This window comes from Macaca fascicularis, chromosome 15 (assembly GCF_037993035.2).
Source record: "Macaca fascicularis isolate 582-1 chromosome 15, T2T-MFA8v1.1".
NCBI classification, from domain to species: Eukaryota; Metazoa; Chordata; class Mammalia; order Primates; family Cercopithecidae; genus Macaca; species Macaca fascicularis.
The window spans coordinates 8,613,781-8,637,210 of NC_088389.1; the positions used below are offsets into that span (position 1 = coordinate 8,613,781).

The window sequence follows — 23,430 nt, forward strand, 5'->3', positions numbered from 1 at the left end:
TTAGAATAGTCCCAGAGGCCTAAGCAGTCCAATCTGTCCTGGAAACATCAGGAATGATGTACTTGGTCTTCCTGAGGCTCCAAAGTTTTTCTAAATAAACTCAGAGGTTACAGAACCATTTTTCTCTCAGGAACTGAAGTGGAGTTATTTGTCTTCTGCCAGCATCTCACTTTTTTTATTATCTAAGTTAGCTTTTGAGCCCAGAAGTAGATATTCCTTGTATCTGATTTACACAGGGAGCTTCCTAGAATGCCCATGCATCTGGATACTTTCTGCATTCACTCAGGTATTCACAAAATGCTGCAGTTCTGCTGAAAATCTATGAGATGATCATTTGATCACCCGAGCAACTTTAGAATGTGTCTTCTATGGAAGCCCTGGAGCCTCCCTTCTGGTATTTCATCCATTGCTGGTACTGAGTACCCAGGGTGAAACCCTCCATCAGACATTATCAGCAATTCCAGTATGGAGATGGCACTTACGTGATGGGGCTCAAGAATCAGATGGTAGAAGACCAGCCAGGAGGTGAAGTCTCAGTAGGCTTGGGGGCTTAATGTTCGATGCACACCAGACTTCTGAGACTCAGGAAGCGGGTGTGGATCTGTCTGCCCAGTGCTTCTCATCTACAGCCTGGACCAGCCATTTCTTGGGGTGAACTACTGAAAGCTTTTGTATGACCTGTGTCAGGCAGGACTCTGGCCAGACCCTTTTCCATAGTCCATTTGTAATGTATTTCCACGTGGCACAGGCATCTCCACTTTGGCCCAAGCCCTCGTGTGGCTCAGAATTATTCTCCCCACTGCCACTCTTCTTTGCCATCATAGAAGATATTTCAAGATGCAGCCCCAAGCCTCTCCCTGTAATCAATAACATGAGGGCTCATATGGGAACAATGTCACAGGCTTACAGGAATATGCTCTTAAATATCTGCTTTTTTATTATTCTCTTCATTAAAATGACATTTATATCACACCATTGTGATTGCTATTAATGTTATTATTATGTGGGTACAGTTCTTTATCATGGATACATTTGTGGTAGTTATTAGGCAATGTTGAATAATTTTGTTTATGTTCTGAAGACTGTTGAATTTGCTGAAGATGATTAAAAGACAACCTGAAAACATACATACCACAGCAACCCCAAGACTCCTACTGTACCAGCTGGTGTCCTGTAGAAGAATGGGCTTCCTGACTTATTCTTTTCTTTTTCGGGCAAGTACCTATTCATACCAGCATAGGAGATGGATGAAGTGCACCCTGGTCTTGCCATGGGCTCAGAAAGAATTCATACATATGCTTTATGTGCTAGGAACTCTATGTGTAGGCCTGTGAGCCCTAGAATGCACTTCCTTTCACCAACTAGTCCACTTAAAAGTTTTCTAAGTCAAATTCCCCCTCCATGCTTGGATAGGTCATGAATGGCTTTCTGTTACTCACCTAAGATGAAGGGATACCGCTAAATCAGGTTTGTGGCCAAGAAACTTTTACCTGGAGTGGCAGGAGAGGGACTACCTGTTCACCAGAGTCTCTGCAACATTTTCTTTTTCTTCTTCTTCTTCTTCTTCTTTTTTTTTTTTTGTGATAGAGTCTCGCACTGTCGCCCAGGCTGGAGTCCAGTGGCACAATCTTGGCTCACTGCAACCTCCGACTCCCAGGTTCAAGCGATTCTCCCGCCTCAGCCTCCTGAGTAGCTGGGTTACAGGTGCATGCCACCACGCCTGCCTAATTTTTGAATTTTTAGTAGAGACGGGGTTTCAGGCTGGTCTCAAACTCCTGACCTCGAAATCTGCCCGCCTCGGCCTGCCAAAGTGCTGGTATTACAGGCATGAGCCACCGCGCCCAGCCTCTGCAACATTTTCTAAGTCAGTACAGTAGTTCTTTGAGCCACTTTTTCAGTCAAAGAACTTGTGAAAAAGTCCTCCAAGAACTTGTGACCTTCTGGAAATTGTCAAAATCTCTACAGATGTCCAGAGTCATCCAGAGCTGTATTGCAAACCACTGACTGGGTGCCACCATTAGTAAAGCAAATGCAAAATATGCCATGCCCACCAAAAAGAACCCAGAAGCCATGGTATTTAGCTCTTTCCATCTTTCTTGCCTCCTGCAGGTGGGAGAGTACTGAGTATGATGCCCTCCTACAGCCTCTGGAGGACATGCCAGTGCCTAGAGGTACCAGTAGAGAGGGACCATGAAAGAGCAGATGACAGTCAGGTGGCTGGGAATGACATTGTCCTGGGTTTTTTTGCTTGTCATGAACTCTGCCGCTGGGCAAATGTACGGGTCTGGACACGTATCTTCTCTGGATCCCTGCCCCATCAGCCAGCTATCTTATCTCCTGAAAGCTGGTAGGTGTTGGTCAGCATGGTGTTGCAGGACCAGGGTTATATTAACATTCCCTCTTAGGCTGAAACAGCAGAAGTTAACACAGGAGTCCCCAGGTGTGCACATGCCAACCTCCAGATTGTTTTTCTTCTCGTTCTAGATGTTCATCCTTGCTTTCTGGGACTTGAAATAACCCTACACCACCAAATATTTATGCCTATTATCCACTTAGGGAAAACTCGTATGTCCCAAGTCCATAGGGTTAGTATTATTATCAGTATTATAACCACTAGTACTAGTATCATGATGATCATCATTCCTGTTAATATTCATCAATATTTTTATTAGTACCATTGTTAGTATGGATTTTTCATTATTGTACAGCAAGGAATATAGTTTATCCATTCACAAATGGTGTTCAGTTACTAAAGATGACCACAAGGCATGCTCTGCAGACATATACACACACAGCTGTCCTGGAGACCCAGCTTTGCCACCAATTGCTCTTTCATAAGATGAGCTCCCCCAATACACACCAGCTTTTCAGGACTCGACCTGAGCTGCTTGGGCTAGACCTGGAAAAGTTTCCTATTCTCAGCTGTACCTGGAAAAATTTTAAAGACTCTTCCAAGGCCCAGTAATAGCTTTTGGCAGCTTCCAAGATCAGAGAGGGTTTCTTGGCCATTCAGAGCCATTCAAATATTCTAAGTATACTCAAGGAACCAGAAACCCCACTTGCAGTCATGAAATACCAGTGAATGGCTTCTGTGAGTCTCTTCAAGTTTCTCAAAGATAACTGCCTGGAAAGGCTGGCCAGGAAGTCACCCAAGCCCATCCCTCTGCAGGATGTTCTATGTCAGCCAGGGACCCAGTGAATTGCCATTGAACAGAAGGGTGGAACAGAGACAGCATGCCTGAGCCTCTGGAAACATTCTAAGTGCCCTTGTTGGCCCAGAAAAGACTGGTGCTGCCATATGAGGCACAGATATGGCAACCTAGCCACTCTAGGAACCACACAAGATTTAAAGGCTCCCAGGAAGTCCAGGAAGGGCAAACATGGCCTTTTAGAGCCATCAGATTTTATTCTAAGTCTACGTGGGAGACAGTGCACTTGGCTTCATAAAAACACCAGTGGAGGTGATATCGCTTGCCCCAGTATCCGGTCTTTTCCACCTCATCTCAGAGCCAGGCAGCCACCATTTCCCAAAGCTGCTGTGCAATGAAAGGGGAATATTCTAGGTGCTCTCCTGTGCCCACGAAATTCTGTGGCTGCACTAAAGGCAGGGGTTGTCCTCCGGAATGCTCTTCAGGAATCTGACAACACTAGTCAAGATTAGAGAAGTTCAATTCAACGTCATACAAAACCAATCACAAAAAAAAAAAAAAAAGCATAGTGAGACAAAATGATGAACACACCTGCTAATAATCATGAATGACAATAACAACAATGATGATCTTAGTGATAATGCCACCAACACTGTTAATGGCAATAACAATAAACCTGAGGTAATGGGTGTTAGGGTCCCGATTCACTGATGTGAAGGATGGTGCCAATTTCTGGCCTTCCAGAAATAAAGGAAAAGTAAACACCTGAAGGAGGAGGAGGTGAACCTGGAGCTCCCGCCGGCCTCTGGGCGCTCCTTGGTGGAAGGAGAGGGACTTGGTCCTGAGCCTGCCCAGGATCCACCCGCACCAGAACTCGGGAGTCCCAGTCCCTGGATGGGCTCAGTCCCACCCAGGCCAGACGCCCCGGAGCCCCGGAGCCCGGGTCCTCCAGCCCTCGCTGCCGCCGCTCCTCGCGGAGCCGGGGCCCCCCGCGCCACCTCAACCTCAGCGCGGCTCTGCGAGGGCAGCGCCAAGGATGCTCCGGGCCCAGCGGGGGCATCCTGCCCCAACGGGATACTGACGCCCTGAGGGCGCGGAACAGCGCGGCCTGTGCAGGGCCCGCCATCTTGGGCCTTGCAAAAAGAGCTGCCTCTTCAACGCCCCCACCCGGAACCTCCCCAGAGGCCCCAGCCCCAAAGCCAGGGCGGCGGCGCCTTCCTCACCCTGGGTAAAGAAAACTCAGGTCCTCCCTGGAGACCCGGCTCGCCGCGGCAAGCAGACCGCGCATGCGCCCTGCATGGCCGGACCGATGGGTTTCATTGCCCTTTGCCGGCCATGAGGTGGCAGCACAGGACGTTTGGCCTTTACTGCTTAGCGGTGGACCTGAGTCTGAATCAATGAAATTCAGGTATGGATTATTCAGTACCTTTCTTTTGGAAGATCAAATGGAAATTGAGTACGATATCTTGTGCTTTAATTAAAGAAGATGGGAATAAAGAAACAAATTCGAAAGTTAGTATACAAAAGTCGATTGATTCCCTCTATGTGAAGGGAAGAAGAGCTTGAATAAGAGAAGCATTCTGTGTTATGCTTTAATGCTGGAGAATTGCCACCATGCATTTGTCAAATCCCGTAGAATTTCACAGCACAAATAGTACATCTTAATGTGGCTCAGGACTACATAGAATGTCAGCCACAGTTTGAGGGTAAATTACATATTTAATTAAATAGATTAAACAATAAATAATGTTATGAGTTCTACCTGGACACAATCCTTGCCTCTCCAACCAGTTTGCCAAGGGCTCGAATTTCTTGCTCGTTATCCTCACACTTGACATAAACCCTGGCTGCTGAGTAAAATCAATCACTTGTGGAGATTTTTAAATATAATGATGTGTCAATTTCAACCATGGATAAGGCCATTTAGCCTTAGTAAGGCCTATCGTATTAAGATTGTGCCAGTTTTGCAAGATTTCAAGTCATCATCCCACTTATTATTCAGGAAACGTTTTCTCTTGAGTTTTAGGTTGAGTACTGAGGCTCCTTGATGGACAATACATTTTCCAATTCTGAGGACAAGGCAGAGGAGGCCCCGTCTGTGAGAACTTTCATTTTGCTTCTGGAAAAGTACATTGAATCAAATATAGGAAAGGCTTGCATGGTGGCTGACAGGTTCGGCTGTTTTAGCATGCTGGTGTTTTACCTTCTGGACAGAAGTAAAAGGAACACAGCTGTGTCTGTCTCTGTGTAATAACTCAGGACTTACCTGAGTAAACTCTGGGGTGTCATGAGATGAACTGCTACCTCCACTTAGAGAGGCTTCAGGGACAAAATTTCAAGAGATTTCTGAGGGATAGAAGAGCAGGGCTGCCTTATTCTCTGATCCCAGGTAACTACTCAGAGACAGAGGCAAAGGCTGGGGACACCCAAATGCATATACTAGGTGTCTTTGATCCAGCCTCCGTTTCCTTGCTAAATCTATGCAATGACACACTGAGAAATCTGGCAAGTGGGGCTGAAGATCCCTGATGTGTCAGTTCCAGGGTTGGATGGAAACAAGTGGTTTTAGTGGACATGGAAGTAAAGGGAGGTGAGCTGTGAGGAAAGAGCCGTTGAAGACTGGGGAGACTCAGAAGTTGGGGTAGAATCTCGACCCATAATCCGAGGAGTGCAGATGCAAATCAATTTGTTAGGGCTGCATAAATGAAAGAAGGACTTTACCAACACACTAAGTTTTTCCAACAACCGATTGTATTCTTTGAATATTTGTAAGTATTGATATTTTGGAAATGTTTAATGAGATTTCATATATAATTCTGCATTCAATTTATGCCCAGGTCACTTTGCTATTATACGTTTATGTGCTGCATTTTTATGAATAGACATTTTCTCAAATTTCTGAATTATTTTGCCAAACTATGTGTTAAGAGTTTTTTCTAGAGGTCCACCTTCTTGACTCACTTTTCTGATGAGAAACTTATCAGGTTTCTCCATGGTGATTTTCAATTTTAATAGCTCCTCAATGTGAGAAACTTAATGTTAACTAAGAAATGAATTACCCCTAAAGAATCTTCTCCTTTCAAGATGCTAACCGTGTTTTGTCCAGTGTGAAATCTCACATGTGCCACAAGCGTTACCCTGTGAAGAAAGGATTTCTCTTGATTTTTCAAGGCATAACTTCTCCAGTAAGAAGTGTTTGGTATTCCAAGAGAATTCATTGCCCTTGGAAAGACTTTCCCTTCTTATTTAGCTTATAAAGGATTTCCTCTCTTATTTTCCATTTTAGCAGCATTTTATCACTGTGTTTTCTTGTGAACATCAAGCCTAGTGCTTGGCTGAATGTTTATTCTCAGAAAATACAAATAAAGGGTTCATCCAAGTAAAGTTTTCTTACGTTATTTGACAACAAATTGCACATAAAAACATTTTCACACTGAACGCAGAGCTAGAGATTCTCTACCTGAAAGTCCCACACGTTTTAAGTTATTAAAACTGTTGCTGAAGACTTTTAGTTTATTATGTTGACAGTTTCAGCTCTCTCGTGTCATTTATGATCAGATCACTAACAAGCCTTTGGTACATATATGTCGTACAATTTCTCTTCCATATGAATTTATTGATGTGGACTGAAGAATAAAGGTAACTGAAGTAACGTCCATGTTGATTATAGTAATTCTTCAAAATGTGAGTCCTTTGGCATGTTTAGATGTTACAACTGCAGCTGAAGTCTCTTCCATATTCCTTACATTCGTCATTCCTAACACCATGTCATCTAAAGTCAGAATATGTTCTGAAGACATTTATCATTTTCTCTCCAGGGTGAATTTTCTGATGTTATTTAAGATTAGTACACTGACTGAAGGCTTTCCCACATAAATGGCATTCATATGGCTTTTCTCCAGTGCGTGTTCTCTCATATCATCTAAGGTCAGAAGATAGACTGAAGGCTTTCCCACATGGAAGACAAGCATGTGGTTTCTCTTCAGTGTGAATTCTTGTGTGTCCTCTAAAGCCAGAGGTTTGACTAAAGACCTTCCCACTTTTATCACATTCATAACGCTTTTATCCAAGGTGAGTTCTCTCATGTCTTCGAAGATTAAAGGTTTGAATAAAGCCTTTCCCACACTGATGACACTTATACGGTCTCTCTCCCCTGTGAGTTTTCTCATGTCTTCTAAGGTGAGAACACTGAGTGAAGGATTTTCCACATAGATGACATGCATATGGCCTCTCTCCAGTGTGAGTCATGTGCCATCTAAGGTGAAAGTAATTAGTATAGGCCTTTTCACATATATTACATTGATATGATTTACCTTTAGTATGAATTTGTTTATGTGGTTTAGGGAACAACTGATTACTAAGGCATTTTCCACACTGTTTGCTGATGTAGGGTTTCTTTCCACTCTGAGTTAACAAACGCTGAGTCATTGTGGAACTGTGAGTGCAATCTTCTTCCAAATCATTACATTCAAAGGGATCCTCCAGAATGAGAGAGTTCTCCTTTAGGGACAAAGATTAAAAGCTCTTAATGATTTACCAACATACATCTATACATTCATTTCACCACCTTTGAATTCTAGACCAACTATACAGTGGTAGAGCCCAGTTGAAATCTTTCCAATGTTACTTGTGTGAAAGGAAATTAAATTTTGGCACCCCAAACTCATTGAACCAAAGGGAAAAATCGAGCTGGGAACAGGGTCACACAAACCTGCCTCCTCCTTCTGGTTCCTAAATAGTATGGCTACAAGATGAAAAGCTACATGCCTCCCCCATATTTTGCCCACAAGGAAATTCCTCATGAGCTGTTAAAGTTACACCATGGCAATGCAAACTGATAGCTTGTCTTCATAGGCGCAGTCATCCCCAGTTCACCAGACACAAATGCATATCCGATTGTTTCCCTGCCCCATTTTGCCTATGTTGTCTTATATAAAATGCAGCTCTCCTGCATTATTCCTCTGCCTCATTTGTTTATGTCATCTTAGGTAAAAAAATCCAGATTCAGTGAGCCAGAAAAATGCATGAATGACTATTTTTTTCTATGCACCTTTTACATGAAAATTGTGTACTTCTCAATATCCCACCCTTTCCCCCTTTAAATTTAGAGAAAATCATCTTTGGAGAAAGGTATACACCTGTCCCCCAGGTACATGTCCTTAACTCTGGCAAATAAATCTCCTAAAATGATTGGGACTTGTCTCGTCATTTTTCTCGATTGACACTTGCGTACACATTGTCTCCTGCAAACACAGATACTTTCTCTTTTGTAAGATCCCAACTGCAGAGTTATTCCATTGATTGTGATGATATCAATATCTTTCAAAGTCTGAACATGAGCAATGTATATGCACTTGTTCTATTTTAAAGATCTCATGTTATGTTTTAGAACACAGGTCACTTTATTCACTGAATTCAAACTATCAAATTTTTTTTTGCTTAGAAAGCACTTAATGCCAGCCTAATTACACTCAGGTGACTGTGCGTCATTACTAACTTAACCCATTACCAGGTCTTTAACTTAGATGACTGGTGTACACAGCTATAAAACTCACCATTGTCATACCGGTGGATGCGTCTTTTCTGATAGGATGCATGAATATCGTGTGTTTTTTCTTAAGGGCACTTTCCTTGTCTGAAATAATTGAAAAATAAATTGTTACCTTGGTATTATGGTAATAAAATTCTTTGAAAAACCCCAAGGCCCTTTTACTTTTTTTCAAAAATTGACACTTAGATGTGGCAAATGTGTCAAATGAAGAAAATACTTCAATAGAAGAAACAGATTGTACAGCGTCAGCAATTAGAAAAGTGCTTTAAAATTAAAATGTGAAAAGAGATAAAATGGAGATGAGATATCAGGCAGGTAAATAGAGGGATAGTCTTCACAGGGGTATCGAGAAAAGAGTCAGCATGTGACAGTTTAACCCCAACAGGTACATGAATTATCCTTTTCCCGAAAGTAAAAGAAAAGGCAAGAGGACACAAGAGTAGCATCTGACATATGAACAAAATGATAATAACATCTAAGGAATTCTGCTCCAGTAGCTTAACCTACATTTTAGAAATTACCACTCATTTAATAAAACTGCTAATTAATATTTGACTGATATTATTCATTGACAAAGCACTTCCTCCTGTTAGAGCACAGGACCTTGTTCCTTACCCAGATTCTGGCTTTGGAGAAATTCTCTTCCTTCCCGCCAGAGCTCTTTTCCTTGCTCCAGCTGCAAAGTTATATAGGATTTGCTTATCTGTACCCTGTTAGTGGAAACAGTACATGTGTTTTGAGTTCACTGTCAATAAATGTGCATTATCACCAACTGTAAGGCAGGCCACCGAGGAAGAATAAAAACAGTGAAGGTCAGCTCAGGCCACAAGACCTAAAACACAGAAAACTCCCCAGGATTTTTCTGACCCAACGTGAGACTAGAAAATAAATCCAAACAAAAGGTCCATCAGGAAAAGGAAATTCAGAACAGTCAGGACCTATGAATGCTGAGTCCATGCCTAAGTTCCAAGACACAATGCATAATACACAGTCTTTTCAGAAAGAGATTAATTAAACCTCTGCACAGTATGTTTATTATTATTCTCATGCAGAACAAAAAAAAACATTCGATTTACAAAAATAATTGGTGTTCCATACAGAAAAGATATTGCTATTGTTTTCACTAATTGGTCTCAGCCTAAGCATAGCGACTGAAGCAGAAGAGTTATTTAGAAAATATTTAATTTAATACATTGAAAATATTCATTAAGTTCCCAGGTCCGTTCCGAGTATTAGAGACTGAGTACCAAGGAAACCATGAAATCCCTGTCAAGATTACATTCTAATTGCGTGACACACTAAATAAAACAAAACAAAATAAAATAAAATAAAGATATTTCTTTAGACAGATTTAGAGAGCTCAAACTTTTTTCAGATAAGATCTGTGAGAGAAACAGAGAAGAGATTAGAGTGAGATATGGGGAAGCTGTTCCAACACTTATCGAATGAATGAGTCAATGTGTGTCTACATACGTATGTGAATGTTGAGGGACTCACCGAGGGACACCAGGTGACACACGTTTTCCAGCATTACATCTCTGTACAGCTTTCTCTTGGATGTGTCCATCATGGCCCACTCTTCCTGGGTGAAGTCAATAGCTACATCTTCAAAAGTCACTTTGTTCTAAAACATCACAGACATTTTAGTTTAGACAGAGAATCCCTTTTAATGTCCAGAGGAGGAAGGCTGAAATGACATAGGTAGGAGCTGGGTATGCAGAACACTCAGTGTTTTAGGTTCCAGCCAGTTCATTCTCAATACTAAGCTGGTATCTGCCTTTCAGATTCACTCACAGAGACATACCCACTCTTAATCCATTAAACTTTCCTATGAAGAAATATCGCATGAGATGTGGCATAATACAGCCCAGATATTTTTCAGTAATGTGCTAATCACCTGTACATAACTGATTATAAAATTTTCACTTGAACCTTCATAAATAAAACAAATTTACCATGAATTTCAAGTAAATTACAGATTTGTCACAAGGCAAATAACCATGATTTACTACTTTTTAAACACGACCGTGATTAAATGAATTATTTCTCTAGATAAACCACACGTTTCTCACCAATCAAATGGTTAAAAGACCTATTGTGTGTTTTGAATAATCTAAAGAAGTAATAGAAAACATGTTTCCTATCTAGCAAATATTTATTAAATACAGGTCATTGGTCCCTTATTCATTAAAAAGTTAGAGAGTGATGAACCAGACTCCAGCATTCTTCAGAACTGAACAAGTTTTACACAGAATATAGGACTCAATTAATACATATAGTCACTCTAATGTTATGCAATTCAGGTGTTCATGACAAGGCTTAAAGACAGTCCAGCCGCACAAGACAAGACCGCTGAGGCTGCTATACTGAGGAAGTCTTAGTCTGATGATTCCTGTGATATGAAGCCTCCTGTTCTCAACTTTCTCTGGGCAACCCAAACATCAGTTATCACTGCCTCTCTTTTAACTTTACCTTTTCACTTGGCTTGTTCAAGGATAAAAAGGCCTCTTTACTGTTTTGTTTTTTTCTAACCAGCCCTTATAGAGCATTTCCACAGAACCCTAAATTGTACTATATCTACTATATTCCTTCTCCTGAGTGTGCAACCATAATTAAGTAATTGTATTTCTTATATGTTATTTTCAGTTACCTGAAGGCAAAAAGTTAATTATCAAAAGGCAAAACGAATGGGGATAAGAATAATAACGACTTCTTTAGTTGTCCTTTTGCAAAGTTTTTAAAAGCATAAATATATTTTATCAAACTCTCCTTTTTCCTCAACACTGTGCAGCTCTTGCCCAAGGCCTATCACACGGGATTTATTGAACTCAGCTGCTAGAACATCAGCCTCATTATTGGGCTGTGATCTTCTGCTCTTCACGCATCTCTATTGCCTGCATTCATCACAATCCTAAGTCTATTTCAGCCAATGGTACAGTTAATGGGTCAATTATTTCCCTATGAGGTTATAGGATGGATAGAAGAAAAAGAAATACATAAATGAGACCTCCATGTCTTTTCTTGTAAATAGCCTGCATAGGGGCTGGAATAAAGTAGTGTAATATTAGAAATTATATTGATAATTTAGGAATCTTTGACACCTGATACCCAACCTAGAGTCCTGAGAAAACTTAACTGGAGGCCAGATACCTGAAAGTCTCCTGATTGTATCTGGAACACCCTGGCTGGGTGGATTTTGCATCATAAAAACAAACAAAAAAAGAATAAAAATGAAACACCCATGCAAACTGGAGAAAACTGCCCATTTGCCAGCAATATGGGTATAATTTCAGTAGAAAGAGCCATCCCCCACTCACTAGTGAATGTATCGTCAAGAACTCAGTTTCTCTCTGTCTTCTTCTGGATTTCCACTTGCAGACGCTTCAGGCACTAAGAAAAGCTGAGGTTGGAGAAAGGACACGGGAGACACCAGCCTTGTACAAAATTTTCAGACCAACCTGTGATGAAAAGCCAGACCTTCACTGAAGGGTGACACCACCTGCACCACAGCCTGACCAACAGTCACAAACACACAGAGGCCTCTCCTCTTTTCCCATGGTCAAAATTAGGAAGCCTATGACTGTGGTTTCTGACAAAGAAGGAACACAGATATCTTATGAATGAGAGCATCAACAGCACTGGGTTTTGTATGTGAATTGACACAAGTCCAGATATTCAATTCCCTCACTAATTTTAAAACACAGGGATCCCTGACTCCGCCTACATGTGGAATATGATTTCCACCTGTAGATAAACACTGTGGGATTTCTCAGATTTTATTATCCCAGCTTTATGCCCTAGCAATGTTTCTCCAACACCAATCACAGCCTTCTGAAACCTTACTCCACTTTTACTTTCTCTCAATTTTGACTTTTGTATTTCCCCTTGGAACTCAGAAATCAATCAAGTAAGAATCTGTTTTAGGGTCAAGTGCGGTTGCTCTCGCCTGTAATCCCAGTACTTTGGGAGGCCAAGGCAGGTGGATCACCTGAGGTCAGGAGTTCGAGACCAGCCTGGCCAAAATGGTGAAACTCCATTTCTACTAAAAATACACAAATTAGCTGGGCATGGTGGTGTTTGCCTGTAATCCCAGCTACTCAGGAGGCTGAAGCAGGAGAATTGCTTGAACCCAGGAGGCAATTACAGTGAGCCAAGATCCTAACACTGCACTCCAGCCAGGGCGACAGAGCAAGACTCTGTATCACACACACACACACACACACACAAAATCTGTTTTAGGATGGGGATAATCAACTCAGGAATTTATTTCACTTGGAGGGTCAACACTCCCATCCTGCTGATCTAGCCCTTAAAATCCCCCGCATCAGAAATTCGCAGCAGTACCCTGCGTCATGGTGTTTCTGTCCTGTGTATACAGTCACAATCCTCTAGGATGCTCAGAAAATACAAAATGACTTAGGGCTGAGAGAAATTTAGCAGCTCAATCTGATATTTTACTAAGGTGGTATCTAAAATTCTTGCAATCATGGTTTATATTAGTCTTTGTTAGTTGCAATATCTCTGATTATCATGATACATATTTGCTGAGAAATACTGATGTTCATGTGTATATTCATACATAGATATGTAGGTATATAGATGGATATGTTTATATGAACGCATGTGTTTGAGACGGGGGAAAACATGCATGTATTATTTCCCTGCTAAAAATATAAAAATAATGAAATATATTTTATGTACAAATGATAATTATGTGTCATAAACAAAAAATTAACTGACCTATTTGTACATGAAATCCAGGAAAAATAAAAAGGGTAGCTTTGTATTAATTGTGACATTGTGCTTACAGATATACACAAATTTCCTTATTTAACCCTTATAATAACCCTGCTGATTATAGTTTATTTACCAGTTTAATAAATGATCAACAGAGTTTGACAAATATGACAAAATTACAAAACTAGAAAATGACACAGCAATACTTTTAATTATATTCTGCCTTGTCACTGCCTCTTCTTGCTTTTTTACAAAATTACTCCCCTAACCAAGGTTCTCTATGATTCTGGGGACTCCAGGATTTAGACCCCCGTTCCCATACTTCACTGTGTCTATTTTTACTGCCACATTTTAATGCACATTTACAGACTTCAACAAGCACTTTTCAATATCAACTTTTTTCTTATTCCTTGGACTATTTCCTACTTCTGTTCATCAAGACTCCAGTAACATATGACTCCATCTGCCTGTCCCTTCCATGAATGTACCTGACAGTACATGTATTATGTAGTCTATAATTCAAGCAGAACAGATATTCCTTCAAAACAATAAGGTATTAGAGAATGCCTACAAAGCTTCAGTGAAACCAGCTGTAACCCTTAATACTATTACCATGTAAACTCTTCCTCGAATATCAAAATAAGATTTGGACTTTAGAGAATATCTGTGTATGATTATAACCCAAACATGAACTAAAAGTAATTTCAATGGTCATATACAGACTGTGCCAGGGACAAAAAAGGACAAATATTATAAGAAAATTAAAGCACACTTATTTCCTAAAGGACTCTTGTGTGGAATCTATAAAAACTATTTCAAGATATAGAGATTAAATATATTTCAAAACACATACATACACAAGCAATCTTTAGGAGAAATTTTTTAAAACTTATGTTATGAGTCTAAAATTTTCATTAATTCATGGAAAAAATGTATTGACAAACTTCTCACCAGAGCAGGAATAACAACTTACGTATTTGGTGACTTCAAGATAAGAGCCTGCACAGCTTAGTATCTCCCTCCAGATCTCTCTCTCTCTCTCTCTCCTTTTTTGTTTTTTGACAGAGTTTCGCTTTTGTTGCCCAGGCTGGAGTGCAATGGTGAAATCTCAGCTCACTGCAACCTCCACCTCCCAGGTTCAAGCTATTTTCCTGCCTCAGCCTTCCAAGTAGCTGGGATGACAGGCCTGCGCCACCTCGCTTGGATAATTTTGTATTTTCAGTCGAGACGGGGTTTCTCCATTTTGGTCAGGCTGGTCTGGAATTCCTGACCTCAGGTAATCCACCCGCCTCAGCCTCTCAAAGTGCTGGGATTACAGGCGTGAGCCACAGCGCCCGGCCCAGATCTCTTAAAAAGTCATGAGGAAGGAGCCATTCTGCATCCTCAATATTCCCTTAATATTTTAAGGACATTCATAACAACTAAGAGGCAGACTTGTGACTTCCTAGCCCTTTCAGGGCTATTTAAGCACACCTTAGTGAAGTATTAGGAATGCAGTATTAGGTCTCAAGTTCCTTGACACCAAAACCATGTTCTCCAACAGATCTTCAGTAAAAATAGCTGATGTCTATATTCTTTTGCCTGTCTTTTCCCTTCCTTTTAATTCAGAACTGCGGTCTTGAAAAGTGCTATTATTTAGTAGGTTCTCTCAATTCTCAACACCAGCACTATACAGTGTTGAGTAACATCTCAGGTGCTAGGGAAACAGCAGCCGACATTCTAGCAATGCACAAATAGAAAAGCAAAGATCACCACAGAGTAAAAGAGAATAGATTTTTTAAAAGTATGAAACCAAAACGAATATATATCAGATTACACTATAAATGGAAAATCCTATTACCTTGACTGGATTGCAAGTCAAAACCTCTCATGGTTTCCAACATCCAATATATTCCAAGCAGTTCAGGAATGGTGAAAGTGGAATGGAATTTAAAATTATTCTAAGGTTGCATGTGTGAAAGCACCATGCCCTGAAACAAAATATTTATTTTTAAAGCGCATAATGACCACTTCATACAAAGTTTGTGTAACAAGAGAGAGAAAAAAATCTCACATTTTTAAAAAAGGAATATGCAACATATTTACATATAATAAAATAAAATTAAACTAAAATAACAACAATGAAAGACACAATCTGACCTCTGAAAATCAAGGGAGAAATCTCTTTTAAATAAACTTGGCACAATTTTTAAAGTAAGTTATGAAAAATAATAATACCTGAATATAGTATGTAAAAGTACCAACACAATAAAGCTAAAACAATATCCATGGAAAAATTATTTGCTGTAGATTACTTTTAAAAAATGATCTAAGGACTTTCCTGAAGAAGGTAAATGAATGAAATTTAAAAATTGCCTGAGAAAAATCTGTGAAAGGAAATGAATATAGAGAAGCAGAATATAATTTAACTATAAAGCACACAAATAGAATTTAAAAATAAGGCCGCGTGCAGTGGCTCATACCTGTAATCCCAGCACTTTGGGAGGTGGAGGCAGGCGGATCACCTGAGGTCAGGAGTTTGAGACCAGCCTGACCAACATGGAGAAACCCCGTCTCTACTAAAAATAGGAAAAAAAAAAAAAAAAACTGGCGGGCGTGGTGGCACATGCTTGTAATCCCAGCTACTAGGGAAGCTTAGGCAGGAGAATCGCTTGAACCTGGGAGGCGGAGGTTGCAGTGAGCTGAGATCATGCCATTGCACTCCAGCCTGGGCAACAAGAGCAAAACTCTGTCTCAAAGAAATAAAAAATAAAAATAAGTGGCAGCCAACATGCCCAACATGATTTTCTGTGATGAAAGAAATTCTCTGTATCTACATTGTCCAATGCAGTAACTACCACACATATGTAGTCACAAAATTTCTACTTTGGCCACAAATTTGGCTATTACTACTAAGGATATGCCATTTAGTTATTTAATTATAATTAATTTACAGTTTATAGCCACATGTGACTAGTAGTTACTCTATTGGTCAATGCAGATCTAGAATCTTGGAGAAGGCAGTTAAAATAATGAGATATGGTCAAAACAAAAATGGAAAAGGTGCACAAATAGTGAACACAGAATATGAGAATGTGAAGTAACAAGTCACACAGTAAAATTTAATAATGAGATGCTGCCTTGATGGGACATATGTCTAATGATATTCAAGGCTTGTCTTGTTACAGGTAGAAGAGCAGGAGCAGGGCAGGAGAGGGCTCTTCCCCTACCCACTAGAAATGTCAGGTGATGTTCTGTTAATGATCACTTTGCCTCTCTAAAAATGATAATTAGACAGCACCAGAGAGAGGCCATTTCCTGTTGGTCTACACCTGTTAACATCAAAAATGTTAACTAAATGCAGACCCCAGGAAGAAGCAACTTCTTGGGCATTTATGTTAAGAGACAAAAATGGCAAAGCATAATCTTCTGGGGACACACTCCACTGGAAAAGGAAAGAAAACTTCAGATGGACATGCACATAACTCCCTAAACGCACCGTGCATGCTCAATTCCAAAGGGTAAGGAAAGCACTGTGCATGCCGGAAACTCTCCCTAAAGGAAGAATCATGGGAAAGAGGCAAGCCCATCCCAGGATCAAGGTTAAAGGCCCTTCTCTTTTCTCTCTTGGACCTTCAGGCATCCACTTGGGTCTCTTCCAAGAGAATTTTCCTTTCCTTTCTGTTCTAAAGCCTTTTTAAATAAACTTCCACTCCTGCTCTGAAACTTAGCCTCTTTTTCCGCTGTATGCCCCTCAGTCGAATACTTTCTTCTGAGGAGGCAAGGACTGAAGTTGCTTATGGACCCATGCAGATATGCTGCCAGTAACTCGAATCTCTTCTACAGGTAACAGTATCATTGTAAGGGAATGAGACCAGTTCACATCTCAGTGCTCGGAGAACTCACCAAAAATAAAAAATTGGAGGATGCTGTGAACTTATCTACCTTCCAAGGCAAGTCCCACAAGCAAGAAGCAAGACTCTCTTCCCCCAAGGTCTTAAACTCTTCTGATGCTCCTTCTCTGGGAAAACGCATCCTCTGATAGGCTTCCCCTTATATAGGAAAAAACAATTAATAAACCTAATCAGCACTACATTCCAAGAGACATGCCCTGATTGTACAGGTACTGAACCTCATCAAAACTTCATTCTGGAGACACACCCGGGTCAATTTGATTGGATTTTTGAGACAACTACTAAAAACCCCACATCAACTTGGAAACCAAAGAGTTAAGGCTATTTTGAAGGAAAAATAGGAAGATTCATTCCTTTTTTCATTCATAGGTACTTTTTTATTTTATTTTATTTTTTTTGAGATGCAGTCTTGCTCTGTCGCCCAGGCTAGAGCGCAGTGGTGCGATCTCGGCTCTCTGCAAGCTCCGCCTCCGGGGTTCATGCCATTTTCCTGCCTCAGCCTCCCAAGTAGCTGGGACTACAGGCGCCCGACACCACGTCCGACTATTTTTTTGTATTTTTTTTAGTAGAGACGGAGTTTCACCCGTGTTAGCCGGGGTGGTCTCGATCTCCTGACCTCGTGATCCGCCCACCTCGGCCTCCCAAAGTGCTAAGATTACAGGCGTGGGCCACCGCATCCGGCCTTATAAGTACTTTTGAGTGTATTATATGTACTAGAAAGCATTCGCAGTCATGGGGTACAGCAAGAAACCAGACAAACTCGAGTCTTATGGAGACTCTATATTCTAAAATTATTTGGAAGTAAACTGGACTTGAAAACAAATGGAAAGTGAATCGATATAAAAAGTTTCAATATTCATGATGATGTAAAAAAATAAAATATATGCAGAAATGAAGTCAGGAAGTGTTAGGGGGCATATGGTACTTTTAAGGCCATTGGTATCCTCTGAAATTCAAGCAGGCTGAATACATTTGCATAACTAAAAGGAAAGCAGATGCTAATAGAAGACAATGAAGAAAGAGCCTGAAAGACATTTCAGAGACCTTGGCTGGTGGCAGCCCCTCCCTTCAAAGGTCTGGAGGCCTATAAGGGAAGACTGGTTTTGTGGACTGGGCCTAGGGCTGCACCATCCAGGGCAAGCGCAAGACAGTGCTCACAGCATTCTACCTCCCAACCACTCCAGCTCCAGCCATGGCTAAAAAGGCCCCAGACACAGTTTGGATCACTGCTTTGAGGGTGCAAGCCATAAGCCTTGGCAATTTCCATGGGATATTAGACCTGCAGTTGCACAAAGTACAGGAGTGCGCTGCTGATAAAGACATATCCGAGACTGGGCAATTTACAAAAGAAAGAAGTTTCATTGGACTTACAGTCCCACATGGCTGGGGGGAGGCAGAAGGCGAAAGGAATTTCTTACATCACAGCAGGCAAGTGAGAGAATGAGAGCCAAGCAAAACTGGTTTCGCCTCATCAAACCATCAGAACTCGTAAGACTTACTCACTACCATGAGAACGATATGGGAGAAACTGCCCCCATGATTCAATTATTTCCCACTGGGAACCCTCACAACACGTGGGAATTGTGGGAGTACAATTTGAGGTGAGATTTGTGGGGGGACACAGAGTCAAACCATATCTGAAGCTTTCACCTGGATTTCAAAAGATGTATGGAAAAGCCTGTATGTCCAGTAGAAGCCTGCTGGGGTGGAGACCTCATGGCAAATGTCTACTATAGTAGTGCAGAGGGAGAATATGGGGTAGGAGTCCCCACAGAGTCCCCACTGGGGCACTGCCTAGTGGAGCTCTGAGAAGACGGCCACCATCCTCCAGACCCCAGAATGATAGATCCGCTGACAGCTTGCACCCTGAGCCTGGAAAAGCTGCAGGCACTCAACGCTAGCCCTTGACAGCAGCCATGGGGACTGACCCTTGTATCCAAAAGAAAATAATTGTTCTACCATAAAGACATGTGCACTCATATATTTATTATAGCATTATTTGCAATAGCAAAGACATGAATATTTTCTCTATCATTGGATAGAGAAAATGTAGTATATGTACACCATGGAATACTATGCAACCATTAAAAAATTATGTCCTTTGCACCAACATGGATGCAGCTAGAGACCATTATTCTAAAATAATGCAGGAAGAAAAAACCAAATACCATACGTTCTTAGTTATAAGTAAGAACAAAGCGCTGATTACACATGGATGTAAACATGGCAACAACGGATACTGGGGACTACAAGAAGGGGAAGGGAAGGTGGGGACCAAGACCTGAAAAACATATACACCATGAAATACTATGTTTTCTACCTGGGTTACAAGATCATTCATACTCCAAGCCTCAGCATCACACAATGTGCCAATGTAAAACCCTGCACATGCATTCACTGAATCTAAAATAAAAGTTGAAATTTTTTTAAATAGGTGAAGATCTGAATAGACGTTTCCCAGAAGAAGAGATACAAATGGCCAACAAATATATGACAAAATTCTTACCATCTCTAATTGTCAGGGGGATGCATACAAAAACCACCATGAAATGTCACCTGACACCTCTTAGAATAGCTGTTATCGAAAAGATGAATAGCAAGTATTAGTGAGGATGTGGACAAAAGATAACCCTTGTATACTTGTGGTGGAAATACAAACTACTATGGCCATTTTGGATAATAGTATGAAGGTTTCTCAAAAAATTTTTAAATAAAACAACCTGCTGATGAGGCTGTTGAGATATAGGAACACTTTTACACTGTTGGTGGAATGTAAATTAGTTCAACCATTGTGGAAGACAGTATGGTGATTCCTGAAAGACCTAGAACCAGAAATATCACTTGACCCAGCAATCTCATTACTGTGTATAAACCCAAAGGAATATAAATCATTCTGTTATAAAGATACATGTACACACATATTCACTGCAGCACTAGTCACAATAGCAAAGACATGAAATCAACCCAAAGGTCCATCAATGATAGACTGGATAAAGAAAATGTGGTACATATACACCATGAAATACTATGCAGCCATAAAAGGGAATGAGATCATGTCCTTTGCAGGGACATTGATGGAGCTGGAAGCCATTATCCTCAGCAAACTAACCCGGGAACAGAAAATCAAACACTGCATGTTCTCACTTACAAGTGGAAGCAGAACAATGAGAACATATGAATACTGAGAGGAGAACAACACACATTGAGGCCTGTTGGGAGGCAGGTGGAGGGAGAGTATCAGGATAAATGGGTAATACATATATGCATTGGACTATTATTCAGTGTTACATAATAATGAAATCATGTCATTTGTGACAACATGGGTGGACTTTGAGGGCATTATGTTATATGAAATAGGCCAGCCACAGAATGACAATTACTATATGATTTCACTTGCATTTGAAATCTAAAATAGACAAACTCACAAAAGCAGAGAGGAGAATGGTGGTTGCCAGGGGCCCTGGTGCAGGGGAAATGGGTAGATGTGGTTAGAGCACAAAGTTTCAGATATACCATAGAAGTAAGTTCTGGAGGTCTCATTTACAGCATAGTGCTTAGAGCTAAGAATACTGTATTGCACACTTAAAATTTGCTAAAAGGGTGGATTTTGTGTTCTTACCAAAATTTCTTACCAGTAATAATAATAATAATGGGGGGGGAATTTTAGGAGGTGAAGGATATGTCTATAATCTTAAGGGTAGTGGTGTTCATGATGTATACTTACCCCAGACTCACTGAGATGCATACCTTAAACATGTACAGCTTTTTAAATGTAATCATAGCTCAACAAATTGGGTTAAAAAAATAAAAAGAGGGGTTTGGTTAAAAAATTTAAAAGGAGGGGTAGATGTTCCCTTGTTTTTCTCTCTTGGCTATTTTCTTTCCTGGTGTCTGGAATTAAAAAATGATAGGTGGGCATTTAGCAGCCAAACTGGAGCCTCTTCTAAAGCACAGCAGAGCAGACAGCTGGATGGGGCCTGCGTCCCTAATGAATTTGGCAAGCATCTGTACCAGCCGTGATAGGTGTAACTATAGATTTAAGTGAGAAAGAAATAAACTTCTGCCTTGTTTAAGCCACTTTGTTCAGACATTAATTTCATATGCATATAGAGAATATATGCTCCTTATGAGTAGGAAAAATGTTTATGCCATATGGTTCGTAATGGGTATTCCGCAATGTAGGATGATGCTGATTATGATGACAATGATGACAAACAGCATGAAATAATAAGTAATGAAAAAAAGTGGCTTAATAGTTGTATATGGTTACTTTATTTAAATATTCTGCTGCTAATATCATTCAATGTATTTGTATGCCGGTGGGAGTTTTATTTGATGTACACTAAGAAAGTTTACATTATTTAATGAAAAATACTAGATCAATTTTAAAAAACAGTAAAAATATCATGAGATGGAACTAAGCATCTGTATTACAAAGCAACTGTCCCAGTTGATTTTATGCATAATAATGATTGAGAATCCCCTGATCTAGATCCAACATATCTCAACCTTTATAGGTGCTATCAAGGAAGCACCTAAGGAAGACAATTTTCCTGACTATATCCATACCTCCAGTTAGTAATAGATCTAGAGATCTAGAACCCAAATCCAGACCTCCTGCTTCCACGTGCAGTGGTCTTTCGCTGTTCTGTTTTGTTCCACTTGGTGAAGAGGATTTGAGAATAAATGGCCACATGATTCAACTCCCTCCTCTGCTCTGAGGAATATAGCATTGTCCTAGCAAGCAAGAAGCTCATACAGTAGTGGAAGAGGCAAATATACATTCACTAATCTAACATACAAGGCAGTAAGCACTGTAACATCAACAAAGCACTTTGGGGTTTCAGATCAGGAGCAAGTGGAGTGATTAATTCTTAGCAGGGCTAGAAAAGTCTGGGAAGTGTTCACTAACAAAATGTCTGGTCATTAACCAAAGCAACTGGTTTCTCAACACAGTCTAATTTATTGTAACAATATAAATGGTTGTTTGTTCATAAACTTTCATCTTTTGCCAAAATGTTTGTAGCTTATGTTCCCATTTAACAAGGTTTTCTGGCCAAAATTGTGCATCCACATCAGTCCTCCCATCAAAGCAATTGTGCATGCATAGAACACCTCTATCTATGAATATCCCCAATGAGGTACAGAAAGGCTCTTCTTGTCCAAACAGAGACATTCCACTGGTGCTAGAGAGCCATGGACGAAAGTTTTCTCTGCCTCCTGGAAATGAAGCCAAACTTTCTTCTTTCTTCAGCCATGAGGATTCCTGTCCTCCTCTTCACCATTTTCTTCTTTATGAGCCAAGTTCTACCAGGTAACAAAATAAACTTGGTAAGAATGGAGCGCCTAACACCTTACAGGGATTCAGAGCAATCACTATCATCTATGACCAGATAGGGGATCTCATAGGAAATCTGGAAGACACACCAGTCTCCGGCTCCCTGGTTAGGCCCAATTCTGTCCAACCCACCTGTACAGGCCCCGCACACCCAGTGCCCACCAGGTCCTGTCAGCCAGGAGGACCCGTGCTCATCCCGTGAAGTATCCGTGGGAGCCTGCATCCCACAGGGACCCACATCTCGGGGCCAACCTCCATGGGGGCCTCTTGGTTGTGGTGGCAGGGGTGAGGGGTAGTTGACTTCCAGCCCTCCCATCCTGGCCACTGTATTTGTGGGGATCATTCAGTCCTGGGAGCTTCCTGGGGACCCCAGAAGGAAGAGAACAGGGTGGTCATGGCAGCCTCAGCTCCAGGCTCTGGGCCAGAAGTTGATAACGACCAATTGAGAGCAACCACTGAATTCAATCCTCTTACAGATACATGAGAAGTTGGCGAAAAACTGAATGTCGACCATTCTATGGTCATCCAGCATTTGAAACCAATTGGAAAGCTGAAAAATCTTGATAAGTGGGTGCCTCATGAGCTGACCAAATATTTTAAAAATCATCCTTTTGAAGTGTCATCTTCTCTTATTCTATGAAACAACAATGAACCATTTCTTGATCAGATTGTGACATGCCACAAAAAGTGGATTTCATACAACAGCCAGCTCACTGGTTGGACTGAGAAGAAGCTCCAAACCACTTCCCAAAGTCAAACTTG

General features: G+C 40.8%; 1 pseudogene; it reads right to left on the reverse strand.

Moving 5' to 3' along the window:
* Window positions 1-6,887: 6,887 nt before the first annotated feature.
* Window positions 6,888-22,891, reverse strand: LOC107128665 (zinc finger protein 69 homolog; annotated as a pseudogene).
* Window positions 22,892-23,430: the final 539 nt, after the last annotated feature.